Here is a 12,502-nt window from a genome sequence, read left to right as displayed (position 1 = left end):
GCCAGAACAAAGAGGGTTTCAATCCTAGTGAAACCCTGAATGGTTGGGATCCAATTGTGTTTAATCGCTTGATTAAATCGCTTCCATATACTATTAATTAATCAAATTCTTGTTATGACATTATTATCTAACATTTTAAACCTTAGAATTTTGATTGGGTCAAGAAAAATTAGATTTGGCCTTAACAGCATCCCAAACCCTAACCAAATCACATTTAAACTCCAAATTGAAGTCCACTGGTTGAGGTCCACTAAGGCCCACGAATTTGGCCACCTTGGCAAATTTTCATGAAGAATTTTCCTTCCCCACATGGCAGACCATCCACTGCCCTTGGCTGCACCCAATAGTGCCTTGATGTGAAGGAGAAATCCACTCCATCAACCTCCATATCTCACACCTGCTACATGTAGTCCTTGCCCATCATTATTCTCCACTTTATGTCACATAGCCACCTCCAATCAAGGGCCATTCAAACTCAAAACTTCCCCTCCAGAAGTCTAAAGTCATGCAAGACACATTTCACTCCCTTTAATCACTTCTTCACCCCATTCTTAGAGAAAACTCAAAAGAGATCTCTCGGACAGATTTCTGGATCTTTTTACGTGGAGATTTTCGACCCTTTATTTTATTTTCACACATTGACTCCTCATAAAGGTTGTTCTTCATTGACTGTAGTTTTCGTGGATATCATATTAGTATCATTCCATGCACATTTGATAGGTCAAAAGTATTTTTAACTATGGAAAGGTCATTCTAGGCATGAAACTGGAAAGTATGTTATATTTTGATAATTTTGACCAAACTAATGAACATATTTTGGTCTGAAAATTTAATGGATTGTTGCTAGCATGTGTTTATGAATTTTCATTGAGGTTTTATTACATGACCAAAGCTTTTGGTGATAAATTTCCCTAGATCTAGAAACTTGAAAACTGGAAGTAGAAAAAACAGTTTTTGTTTTGAGAAAGTTTGAATATTTCGAGATTTAATCTTACTCCAAAGGTTTTGATATTTTTATGTAATGATTCTAAACCTCTTATATACATGTTAGGATGTTATTTTGAAGATATTTAGTATTGGTTTTAAAGATATTATTTTTCTAGGTAAGAGGATTTCAGTTAGGCTTAAGATTTGATATTTTTGGGTTAGACCCATATTTTATTGAGTTTTAGTCATGTGATTTTAAGTTTTATGGTTGGATCTTCTTTAGGACATATTTGTAAACCATGTGATGTTTTGGTTTGAAGTTCACATGCCTTTAAACCATGAATCAAGAAATTGATCAAAGTTAGTTGAGAGAAAAGTTTCTGTTTTTGAACCAAGTGTAAAACCAAAAACACAAAGTGTTATTTTGTGATTTTTGATGACTTTTGTTTGATCATTTAAAACATGGTTGATCTTAGGATGATGTTATAAATATGTTAGAAGTAAAATTTGTTTTGTTGGAACTCTTGGAGATGTTTTGAAATTAGAAGAAGTGCGACAAAAATTAGGGGGAAAATCCTATGGATGTTTCGGCCATAGTGTGTTTTCCACAATTGTGATTTATTTTAAATTTTTATAATTTTATATTTGAGTTTATAACAAAATTTAGATGAGGAATGTAAATTTTGAAAATTTTTGGAGTTGGGATATGAAATCCTTAAGTTCGGGATAAAATGATCATTTCCTGCATGTAGAGGGTTAAATAGTAATTTTACTCTAAATTAGATTGTTTTCATGCTTCTAATTGTTAGTGATTAAATTTCTAATTTTTAGAATCACTATTTTTAGTTCCTCGTGTTTCACGCTTTATTCTCATAAACGATCGAGGTAAATTAGCTCTTAACTTACTATCAGTTTACTATGTATGTATGATAGATAAGGAAACTACAATTTATGTTCGTATTGTGTTATATATGACATGCCATACAATGTCATTACATGTTTATCTGTTACACCATCTATTCTGTCATGTATTGCTATAGATTGCAAGTATGTCATGTTACGTTATGCCATCTGTGACATGTATGCCACATCACATAATGTTCACTGTTACATGTATGCCATGTCACGTAATATTCACTATTACATGTTATGTCATGTTATGAAATGTTGTCTGTCACATGTTTTGTCAAACTACAAAATTTTTTCTGTCAAATACGTTCATGTACGTCTTCATACAGTTAAGTTATTGTTTAGTTCATGGTTATTGTTAAATTATGATAACCCAATGAGATAAGAATATGCAATCATGGTAACCCCATGAGATAAGATTACGCAATCATGGTAACCCCATGAGATAAGATTATGCAATCATGATAATTCCGTGAGATAAGACTACTCTATCATGGTGACCCCATGAGATAAGACTAACTCTATCACGGTGACCCCATGAGACAAGAATATGTTTTAAGTTCATGTTTATTTTATTTTATGTCCAAGTTCATATTATGTTCAAGTTCAGGTTCATGTTATGTATGTTCACACTCATACTATTTTAAAGTCCATATTATGTTTCAAATTCAAGTTCATGTCAAGTTATGTTTATATTCATGTTATGTCACGTTCATGTTCACGTTATGTTTCAAGTTCATGTTATGTCATGTTCACATTCACGTTATGTTTCAAGTTCAAGTTTATGTTATGTTATGCTTAGGTTCATGTTATGTTCAAGTTCATATTCAAATTATGTATGTTCATGTTCATGCTATGTTCCAAGTCCATGTTATGTTTCAAGTTCACGTTCATGCTATGTTGCTAGTTCATATTATGTTTTAAGTTCACGTACATGTTATGTCACGTCAAGTTAAGTTTCAGTTTCAGTTCAAGTTATGTCATTTATGACATGCTATATGTCAAGTTATGTTATGCTTACTTACGACTTTGATTATGTATTCATGCTTTTATTGCCATGTATACATCATTAATCTGTGTGAAAGTTTCTTATTAACTTGCTGAGATTTTAATCAAATCTTACCGTGATAATCCCAATTACCATTCCCCTAAATGATAAGTAATGTGTTAGGATCAGAGTAGGGACTAGACACTGGCAGACTGGAGGATATTGACTAGATGCCGTAGACTCAACACGAAGCTTGCAGCCTCCATAGTTAGGTTTTTGGATAGTATTCCGATATCGTTAGTCGAGTTTCGCGAGGTACTCAATGAACTAGCCCAATTGTGTATTTTGACATTGTAATTATGGAGCCAGGTCTCCGTTGTTTTGAGATTACAGTCTTCTGAGACCTGTGTTGTAATCGTGGATGTTTATTTTGTTAAGTATGCCTGAATTATGTTTTAACTATTTGAAATATTATAAACTTGGTGTATAGTATTGCTAAATAAAAATTATCTACTGCGAATATTGCATAATGCCAAATGCATGTTAGGAAAATTGCATCTTATATGTCATGAATGGTAGCAGGTAACCTTGTGTTGCATGTCCTGATGCTTTGGATGTCCGTCAGATCGTACCGCGGTCGTCCTCCCCTTAAATGGTGAATGTGGGCCGGTCGTACCGCGGCACGAGTCCCTTCATATGGACTTCCTCTTGTTGTTTCAACTGGGAGTCCCTTTCCCCTTTTTCATGGGGTTGGACCTTAGCTGTGGCCTTCCCCTTTCTTTCCGTGCATTCTATTTCTTTCCTTCGCAGCTCGGTCAACGCTCGGAGAGTGTCTTCTGTGTTAAATGAAGCTGTCGGCCTGGTCCATGAATTCCCACAGCGTCGCGGGAGTTCACTTGGCCAGTTCTGCCATAAACTGGGAGCGCGTCCAGACACCTCCTAGGAGTCTCGCCAAGTGATCTTCTCGTCTTGATCATCGGCGGTCATGCGCTCCTTATTGAACTGGGTCAGGTACGATTTCAGGCTCTCTCGTCATCCGTTTGTTTGATAGTGAGGTGGTACGCGGCCGGATGCCTCCTCCTCCGACTAGACATGAATTGGGTTAGGAACAGCCTTGCTAGCTCGCCGAAGCTGTCCACTGATTTGGGTGACAGTGACCCAAACCATGCACGTGTTGACCCTTTCAGCGGGAATGCCCTACAAGCAATTTCCCCCCGGGAAGTTATGCAGCGTCATGTGAGCCCTGAAGGTTTCCAGGTGCTTGAAAGGGTTCCTGCTCCCGTCATACATCTTCATAACGAGGATTTTGAACTTGGTGGTAAAGGAAATGCCATTACCCCTTCACTATAGGGTAGACTCGTGTTTGTGAGCAGTTGGTCCACTTTTCGCACTATTTCCTTGTACTTCCCCTTGAGGCTGCAGAGCTCGTCCTACATGTGTTTTTTCTCCTCTTCCTTCTTAGGCCCCGCTTGTGTATTTCGAGACCCCACTTGCTCAGTGTCACTGGCCTCCCCGCCTTCTTGGTCACATTGGAGCTTTTTGAGTTCCGCATTCTCTTTGCAGAGTGTTTCCACCTCGCCAGTCAGTTTTGTCAGCCACTCCTCCATGGCTTTTAACCTTGCTTCCATGGCATCCTCCACGTTTCTCTTGGGTTTTTTCGAACGGGTTGTCGTAGGCATGAGAAGGACACACAAGATCTATTACAATCTCATAGACGACGCCATTGTTGATGTCGTGTTTCGCACGCTCTTGGGCCAGACTCCAACAACTCAAGTCTTCACAACCAGCCTTGCAGAGAGAAGAATGTATGTGGCTTAGAGAGGGCGGCGTAGGGGTCGAGAAGCCTTTGATGCCAAAGTCAATAAGTGTTCTTGGAGTGTAGTAAGTAAGGAAGAAAGTCTAGGGATCAAAGAGAGTTTTCTTGTACCTGCGATCAGTTATTTATACTACCAGTTCGAAGAGCAGATCATGCATGTTATTATGAGGTCCGGATTTTTCGTACTATTCATTTTGTCAGAACTTTTAAATGTGGCGTGGCTCTGTGACTGCCCCATAAATGTGGCGGGGCTTTGCGACGACGTCATTAATATGGCGTGTCATTTGGGCACTGGAGCCATTTAAGGGGAGGAAATCCCCTTACACAAAGTTTTGGTCCTAAAAGCCAAAAAGACTCAAAACACAAACGTCTACGTTATTTTCGTTGGCATTTAGGAACTAAAATAGTATTTGATATTAAAATTATGATATAGATACTTATCAAGATTCTTGTAATATAGGTTTTATATTCCAAATTTTTAAAAATTAATACATTACATTTTTTTAATTACAAAAATAAAATAAATGATGTAGTTATCTAATTTTTACTTTAAGATCAGCGAAAAACAAATACAAATAGGGAGTTTTGCTGCTCATTATCTCCACACATCACACTTATTTTTATTTATTATTTTTTTCATTTTTTGTTTTGTTTTATTCTTCCTAAACTAATTGAATTTTTCTACTCATCATCTATACACCACATATTTAGTAAGAGAAGAAAAAATTAAAAATTAAAAAATTATATGTAGTGTATAGTGTAAGGATGATGGGTAGAATTTTTTACAAATAAGTAACTGGAATTTTGATAAATTTTAAAATGTGAAAAGAATAATGTGTCTCTATTAAAAAGGAAAAATAATTGTGATTCACAAAATTTTGGTAATTTGAAATATGAACTAGTGATATATAAAGGAAAAATGATGTTTATATTTACAATTTTACTTTAATAACCACAAGTGTTGAAGTGTCAACTATTAAAAATCCTGAAAATTTTAAAATTCAAATTAAAAAAAAAATACTAATAAAATAGGGCTACCACTCATAATATTATGCATAAAATTGTTTGTACCTATAACACTACTCAATATAAAAAAAAAAAATGATGTCAGTACTTTTTTTAAATAATAAACAGAGTTTCATTCAAAATGAATAAGCCATGTCCAAACAAGTACAATTACATATCAGTATCTAGCAATACTCTAAAAATAACAATATCTAGACATTGATACCACCATTGGACTGGGTCTTCCACTAGCTTGGCATGTCGTGCAAGCGAGCTACCTCATTATCATGTCTACCAACATGGAGAACCTTATATTCCTGAAACCATTGAAGAAGAAGCTGAATTTCTGCAACCAAAGGACCTTTCTTAGAGAAATTAGGTTCCCTGGATATTATAGCTTCAATAATAGTGAAGGAATCCCCTTCCAATATCATACCAGAGATACCTAAATAGAAAATCATCTGTAAACCCCATAATGCAGCCAAAGCTTCTCATCAAATTCAGCTTTGTGGGCAGCCTATTAGTACAGGTTCGCCAAGCAAAATCTTTACTTTAGCTCTCTTGCCAGCATTAAACAAATCTAGAGCAAATTGACACACAAACTTAGCTGAATATTATGAGTTTTATTTAATTATCAACCCGAGCAAGTAAATGAGTTTGAATTATCCGATCAGTCACAAAATGAGGAAAAAAAGCTCATATCAAAACTCCATTCACTAACTATTTAGTGCCGGATATAAAAGTTAATTAGAAGTTGAAAGGTGAGGTAACAAAGATGCTGAAACCCATCTATCAGGCCAAATAATAATTGTATCCCCCCTCCTAACTCACCATATGCACCCTTGAAGCAAAATTTAGGATTATGTAACAGCTGCCACCCCTACTTAGTAAGCAAAGACATATTAAATATCTCTAAGTTCTTTAAAAATTTAAAATGCATCCCTCCATGAAGTTAGAAGTATACATCTTATTCCAACAAACCCAATGCATCTTATGTTTTGATTTACTTGACCCCACCAAAACGTTACAAACATCCTTTCTAAATACTTACAAAAGGATTTAGGCAATCGAGAACAGCTTATTGTATAAGTTGTAAAAGTAGCTTTTCTTTCCAACCTTGCAATTTTCTCCAAACTCATGCCTTCAACTCCTTAAAAGTATCATTCTTGGAACGACCAATGAATAAAAGAAGACTCAAATTAATCATCAACTCTATTTTCTTTAAATTAAATTGATGCCCTGAAGCAAGTTCATAAGCATTTAATAACTTCTTAAGACATTCATTTTTAGGCTGAGTAGCTTGACATAACAATAGACTATCATCTACAAGAAACAAATGACTTCTTGTTGGAGCATTGTTACACACTTTCACACCCAACATCTTGAATAAGGGAGGATAACCCATCAGAACAAAATACAAACAAATAGTATGATAAAGGATCACCTTGCTACAAACCTCTTGATGCTACAAAAGCTAAGGTAGGCACACCATTAAGAAGAACTTTGTAAGAAACTAACCTTATGCAAGATAAAACCAAAGACACCCACTTCTAATCAAAACCTAATTTGAGCATGAATTTTTCAATAAAACATCATTCCACTCTATCGTAAGCTTTACTTTTATCTAACTTCAATGACATTACTCCTCTTTTACCTGTCCTCTTCTTTCGTATAGAGTGGAAAACCTAAAAAACAAGGACCTTATCAGTGGTGAGCCTACTTTGAACAAATGCACATTGACTATCAAAAACATTTGTTGTAAAATGATTTTCAGCCAATTAACAATGATCGTAGCAATGATTTTCAAACTATTAGTAATGGCTTTAGCAATGATCTTATAGACATTATTACACACTAATAGATCTATAGTCGGTAATCTTCTCATGCTTCCTCTTCTTTGGAACAGGAACAATAAAAATATCAACTCTATCACAATTTAGAGATGACATCAACAACCGAATCACTCACAATATAAAGAGTCATTTTCAATCTCTCATAAGTCATTACTAGAATCCCACACAAATCACAAAACTCCAAACTCGAATCCTAGTCCAGTTTACTAAACAACCTTGTACAATGTCCAAAACTGGTCCTCGTAAAATTATCCCTCCTTCCTCCGCTCTTGCCGTCTCCTAATGCACCCCCTCCCTCTTCTTCCTCATATCCCTCTCCACTCCTCCTACATCCACCTATTCACATTACTCCTCTCATCTTCCGTGACCCCAATTCCTCGAAACCCTCCCATTCTTCTCTTCCCCTTCACCACGTCCACCCTACCTCTCTCACGCCCATAGTTGATTCAATTTTCCTCCTTAGGTGTCTAGTCTTGATTAGTAATTCTGAAGAAAAGACATTGCGTGGTGGGGATTATGCTAACACGATGCTCGATCATATGCTTGACTTTGTATCAAGGCATTTCTAGTCCTTTATGGAGTATAAAAAATATAATATAGATCAAAGATATTTGTAATCAGTCACTTATCACTTCACTCAAGGTAGGAACAATAGGATTTCATTGCTATAAATATGCATTATTGTAAAGAATAAAACATGTATTTGGATATTTCTCTTCAACCCCACAAAATTGTATTATTTCTTTGACGTTAATGGTTGAAGTGAATTCTTCGAAGAGAAAATGGATTACGGGAGTGTGTGACTTGAACTATTGATTCTTCTGTGCAAATACTGCCACATTTGTTTGAATACACAACTAAATGTGTCTTTGTTCCAACCATTGTGTAAGCCCCATACAAAGGATAGGTTGGTTAACTAGAAGATAATCTTTTATATTATCAGACTTGATTATGTGGTGTGTGAACAGGCTCTGTAAGATCCAGTAGAATAAGTGATGCAGCATAATACAAATGTTGTTTTTATCTATTTAGTATTATGGAAATGCACTCATTTCGTTTGCATTGACTCGATTTATGACATATAATACTATCAGAGTGCAATAAGGGATCTAAAGTAGAACATGCTAGACTCTATTATTAACAAGTAAATACATTGTGAGAGGTCTCAATTTTTTATTTTGAATTTTTGGGGAATAAATTCCAATCATAAGGTTTGAGATGACCAGAAAGCACTTGATCATGATCAATTTTGTAAGCCTACTTGGGTATTGAGCATTTACTTGTAAGAACTGAATTACTCGCATTCGTTTGATTTGTGCTCGAGCAGGATGATGAAAAACTATCATGTCTGGTTCCCTTGAGGGATGGATCCATAATAATTCATTTATCCTAATAACAAAAAACCTAACTTGAATCATCATGTATTAAGAGCTAAATTAGCTCAATCCATGCTCGGAAACTACGGGATATAGATATAAAAGAAAGAAGACACAACCCTAAGGATCCATAGAATTCATTGTGGACCCAACACAACAATAAAAACTTTTTAAGTTGTTTTGTTTTATACTTTTTTGTATTTAAGATTTTATATATCAAGATAAATATGTATCTATAAAATATATACAATAGTATATATGTTTTATATTCAGCTTAATCCTTTTAGTAAATGATTGGGCCAAGTTTAATTACAATTCAATTAAGAGAACGAGCAGTAATTACAACTGGATTACAAAGTATCCATGGCTGAGAATTCAAATTTGATCTCCTTCCATACTTCACAAGCAGCCACTAGCACAAGACTCCATTTACTAGCCTCACGAATAATTTCATTACTGTAACGACCCAGTCGAATAATTCTAAGGTTGAAATATTGATATTTTTTATTGGGCCTAAATTATATTTAATGCATATTGGATAAGCCGACGAGAGATAAATTTTTGAAATTGATTGGGAGTTTTAATTAGGCTCAATAACTAGGTTAAATCTAATTTATTATTTATTAAAGGAGTTACTCCTTTTAGAATGTAAAGATTGACCGTTAGAAATTTATTTCAATTTAAAATCATCACTGATTGAAGTTCCCGACAAAGTCTCAGTCACTCTCAATCCTACATTGAATGAACTACTAAAGTATGTTTTTAATTTTAAACACACTAGGATTACAATTCTAGAATCCTCTTCACTTTATAAATCCTGAACCCAACCTATACCATCTTATAAATAGAGTCTCATGCACTGTACGTGCACCTACCTCTTCAAACCTAGGCTTTTTTTTTTAAACTTTCTTTTTACCTTCAGCATGCCATTGTCTCATATCCACCACCATGAACCACGGCAAGGCCACCATCGTCTCTTCCTCGCTCCTAATCACGACCATTGTTGTCAATCCATCACACCATGATCGATTTTGTATCGAAAATTTTAGGAAGCAACACTACAAGGTAAGTAGTTTGATAATAAAGTAGGATTAGCATACGTTAGCTAGTTATATATCTATTATTACTAAAATCAATTCTTTGAAAGCCAGTATTTATGTACCATGCATGTCATGATATCTGCAAGTACATTATTCATCATGTTTCATTCCGCATATTATAGTTATGTATGTATTATGCATCTCACATTGCATAAGACAAGTAAGTTTTTATAAGATTAAGTGTAAGATAAATATCAGATAAGGTCATTCAGATGCATGGTACCAATCCAGTTCATGGTGGATGTGCAAGCCACGGATTCAAGCGTAATCCATCATAGTATGCCATAATACTATCAGCGGCTCCCGTTGCAGCTGCTGGATGTGGGGCAGACGCAAATTCTCGCACATAGGGTTAAATGTGTTGACCAAGCCGATCAGTCAGTTAATTTAGATAGATAAGTCATGTATGTCATCGTTATATTTATGAACAGTCATGGTTTTAATTCTCAGCATGAAATATTTTATGAAAACCTTATGTTTAGTATGTTTACGTTATGATAGGTTTCTTACTGAGTTATCGACACATTTTAGTTGTTTTATGTTTTTAAAGCACCCGAGGTTAGAATATTTATGAAGACAGAGTTGCAGGATGAGACTTAGTCCAGAGAAGCGTGACAGTGACCTAGATCATGTACAAAGATATTAAGTTATGATTTTATAGCACAAACTTCGAGAAATTTTAATAAATGCTTTTGTGCACTCTTATTTATGATTTCAATATTTTAATACAAAACAAATCTATTTATTATAAGGAATTTTTGTACTAGGGGCTTCCTTTAGGAAAAAAATATTTTTAAGTCAAATTTAGTATTAGCACTCCAGCTCTCATGATTTTCTAAAATAATGATGTATTTCTTATCTGTGGGGATAGGAGTGTTACAATTGGCATCAGAGACTAGGTCGAAGATTCTGTAGATTTTTTTTTTAAAAAAAGGAAAATTTTACAAAGAAATATATGTTTTTAAAAAAAAAAAAAAAAACTAGGCCAATGTCTCCTTAAGGCATGTCCTGCTCTGTAGTAAGTATTTTAAATTGTAACTGTTTTGTTGTTTTAACTAAATTTTAAAGATATTTATAGACACATGCACCTATTACATGAAAGAATTTTAGAGCATGAGATATGGAAGTTAGTAAAGGTGAGGTTAGGATTTTTTTTTTTTTTTTTTTTTTTTTTTTTTTTTTTAAGATCCATGGTGCTTCTCGTACACGAGAAATTAGTCTTATATTTTGTGGGATTTTATTTGTGAAAATTTGGAATGAATTTAGTTGTTTTTGGAGTTATGACATAGATTTATGTATTGTGTATGGTATTTCATGATGATTGGTGGAAGATATATTATGTTCTATAGGTAACGCAATTCTATCGCCAAGTACGAGTTGTAAGATTTAGGACCCGAAGTTTAGAGAGTCTTATGTTATGATGTATTGAGATTATTATTTTAGGTGAATAATTTATTATTATTTAATGTGGAGAGTTTTATTTACGTGGAGATCATTAGTTACTATTGTATGTGGAGTTAAGATGATTGTTGGGTGAATTTATTATAATAATTTTAAATCAATCTCATTGTTAAGGTTGTTATTTGTTTAGGCTTGAATTGAATTTGGAGTGTATGATGGTTGACACGTAGCATGCTAACGTGTACACTTAAAGGATTAATGAGGCATCAGACCAAAATATGAGATGATCGGAATTTTTTGAAGAGTGCTGCTACATTCACAAGGAGTTATACAAAAAGATCTCACAAACTGACGTGACTTTATCTTATCTATTAAATCTACTTTACAATAAAATTAAATTTACAATCTGACGAACCACATCAAGCCACATCAGTTTCTGAGATTGCTTTTGTGTAATTATTTTGTGGCTAGAGTATTTCCTTTCTTTGAATATTAGGTTCGACTAAATGATTAAAGAGTAAAGATACATGAAAAGCATGTAGCAGATAAGTATGTAAGTTATTTGATATCTAGCAAATTCAGAGGAATGATTTTTTATAAGATTGAGAGTTTGTAACGATCCAACCCAATAATTCTAAGGTTGAAATATTAATAATTTTTATTGGGCCTAAATTATATTTAATGGGCTATATTGGATAAGCCCACTAGCGATAAATTATTAAGATTGATTAGAAGTTTTAATTAGACTCAATAACTAAGTTAAATCTCATTTATATTATACTCGTTTTAGAATTTAAAGATTGGCCATTAGAAGTTAAATATTGATAATTTTTATTGGGCCTAAATTATATTTAATGGGCTATATTAGATAAGCCCACTAGCAACAAATTATTAAGATTGATCAGAAGTTTTAATTAGGCTTAATAACTAAGTTAAATCTCATTTATTATTTATTGAACGAGTTATACTCGTTTTAAAATTTAAAGATTGGCCATTAGATTTCAATTTAAAATCATCACTGACTAAAGTGACTAAAGTTCCCTATACAGTCTCAGTCATTCCCAATCCTACATTAAATGAACTACTAGAGTATGTCTTTAATTTCAAACACACTAGGATTACAATTC

The sequence above is a fragment of the Juglans regia genome, chromosome 7 (genome assembly GCF_001411555.2).
Source record: "Juglans regia cultivar Chandler chromosome 7, Walnut 2.0, whole genome shotgun sequence".
NCBI lineage: Eukaryota > Viridiplantae > Streptophyta > Magnoliopsida > Fagales > Juglandaceae > Juglans > Juglans regia.
The sequence above is the reverse complement of the archived record's forward strand: the minus strand, read 5'-3'. Positions refer to the sequence as shown.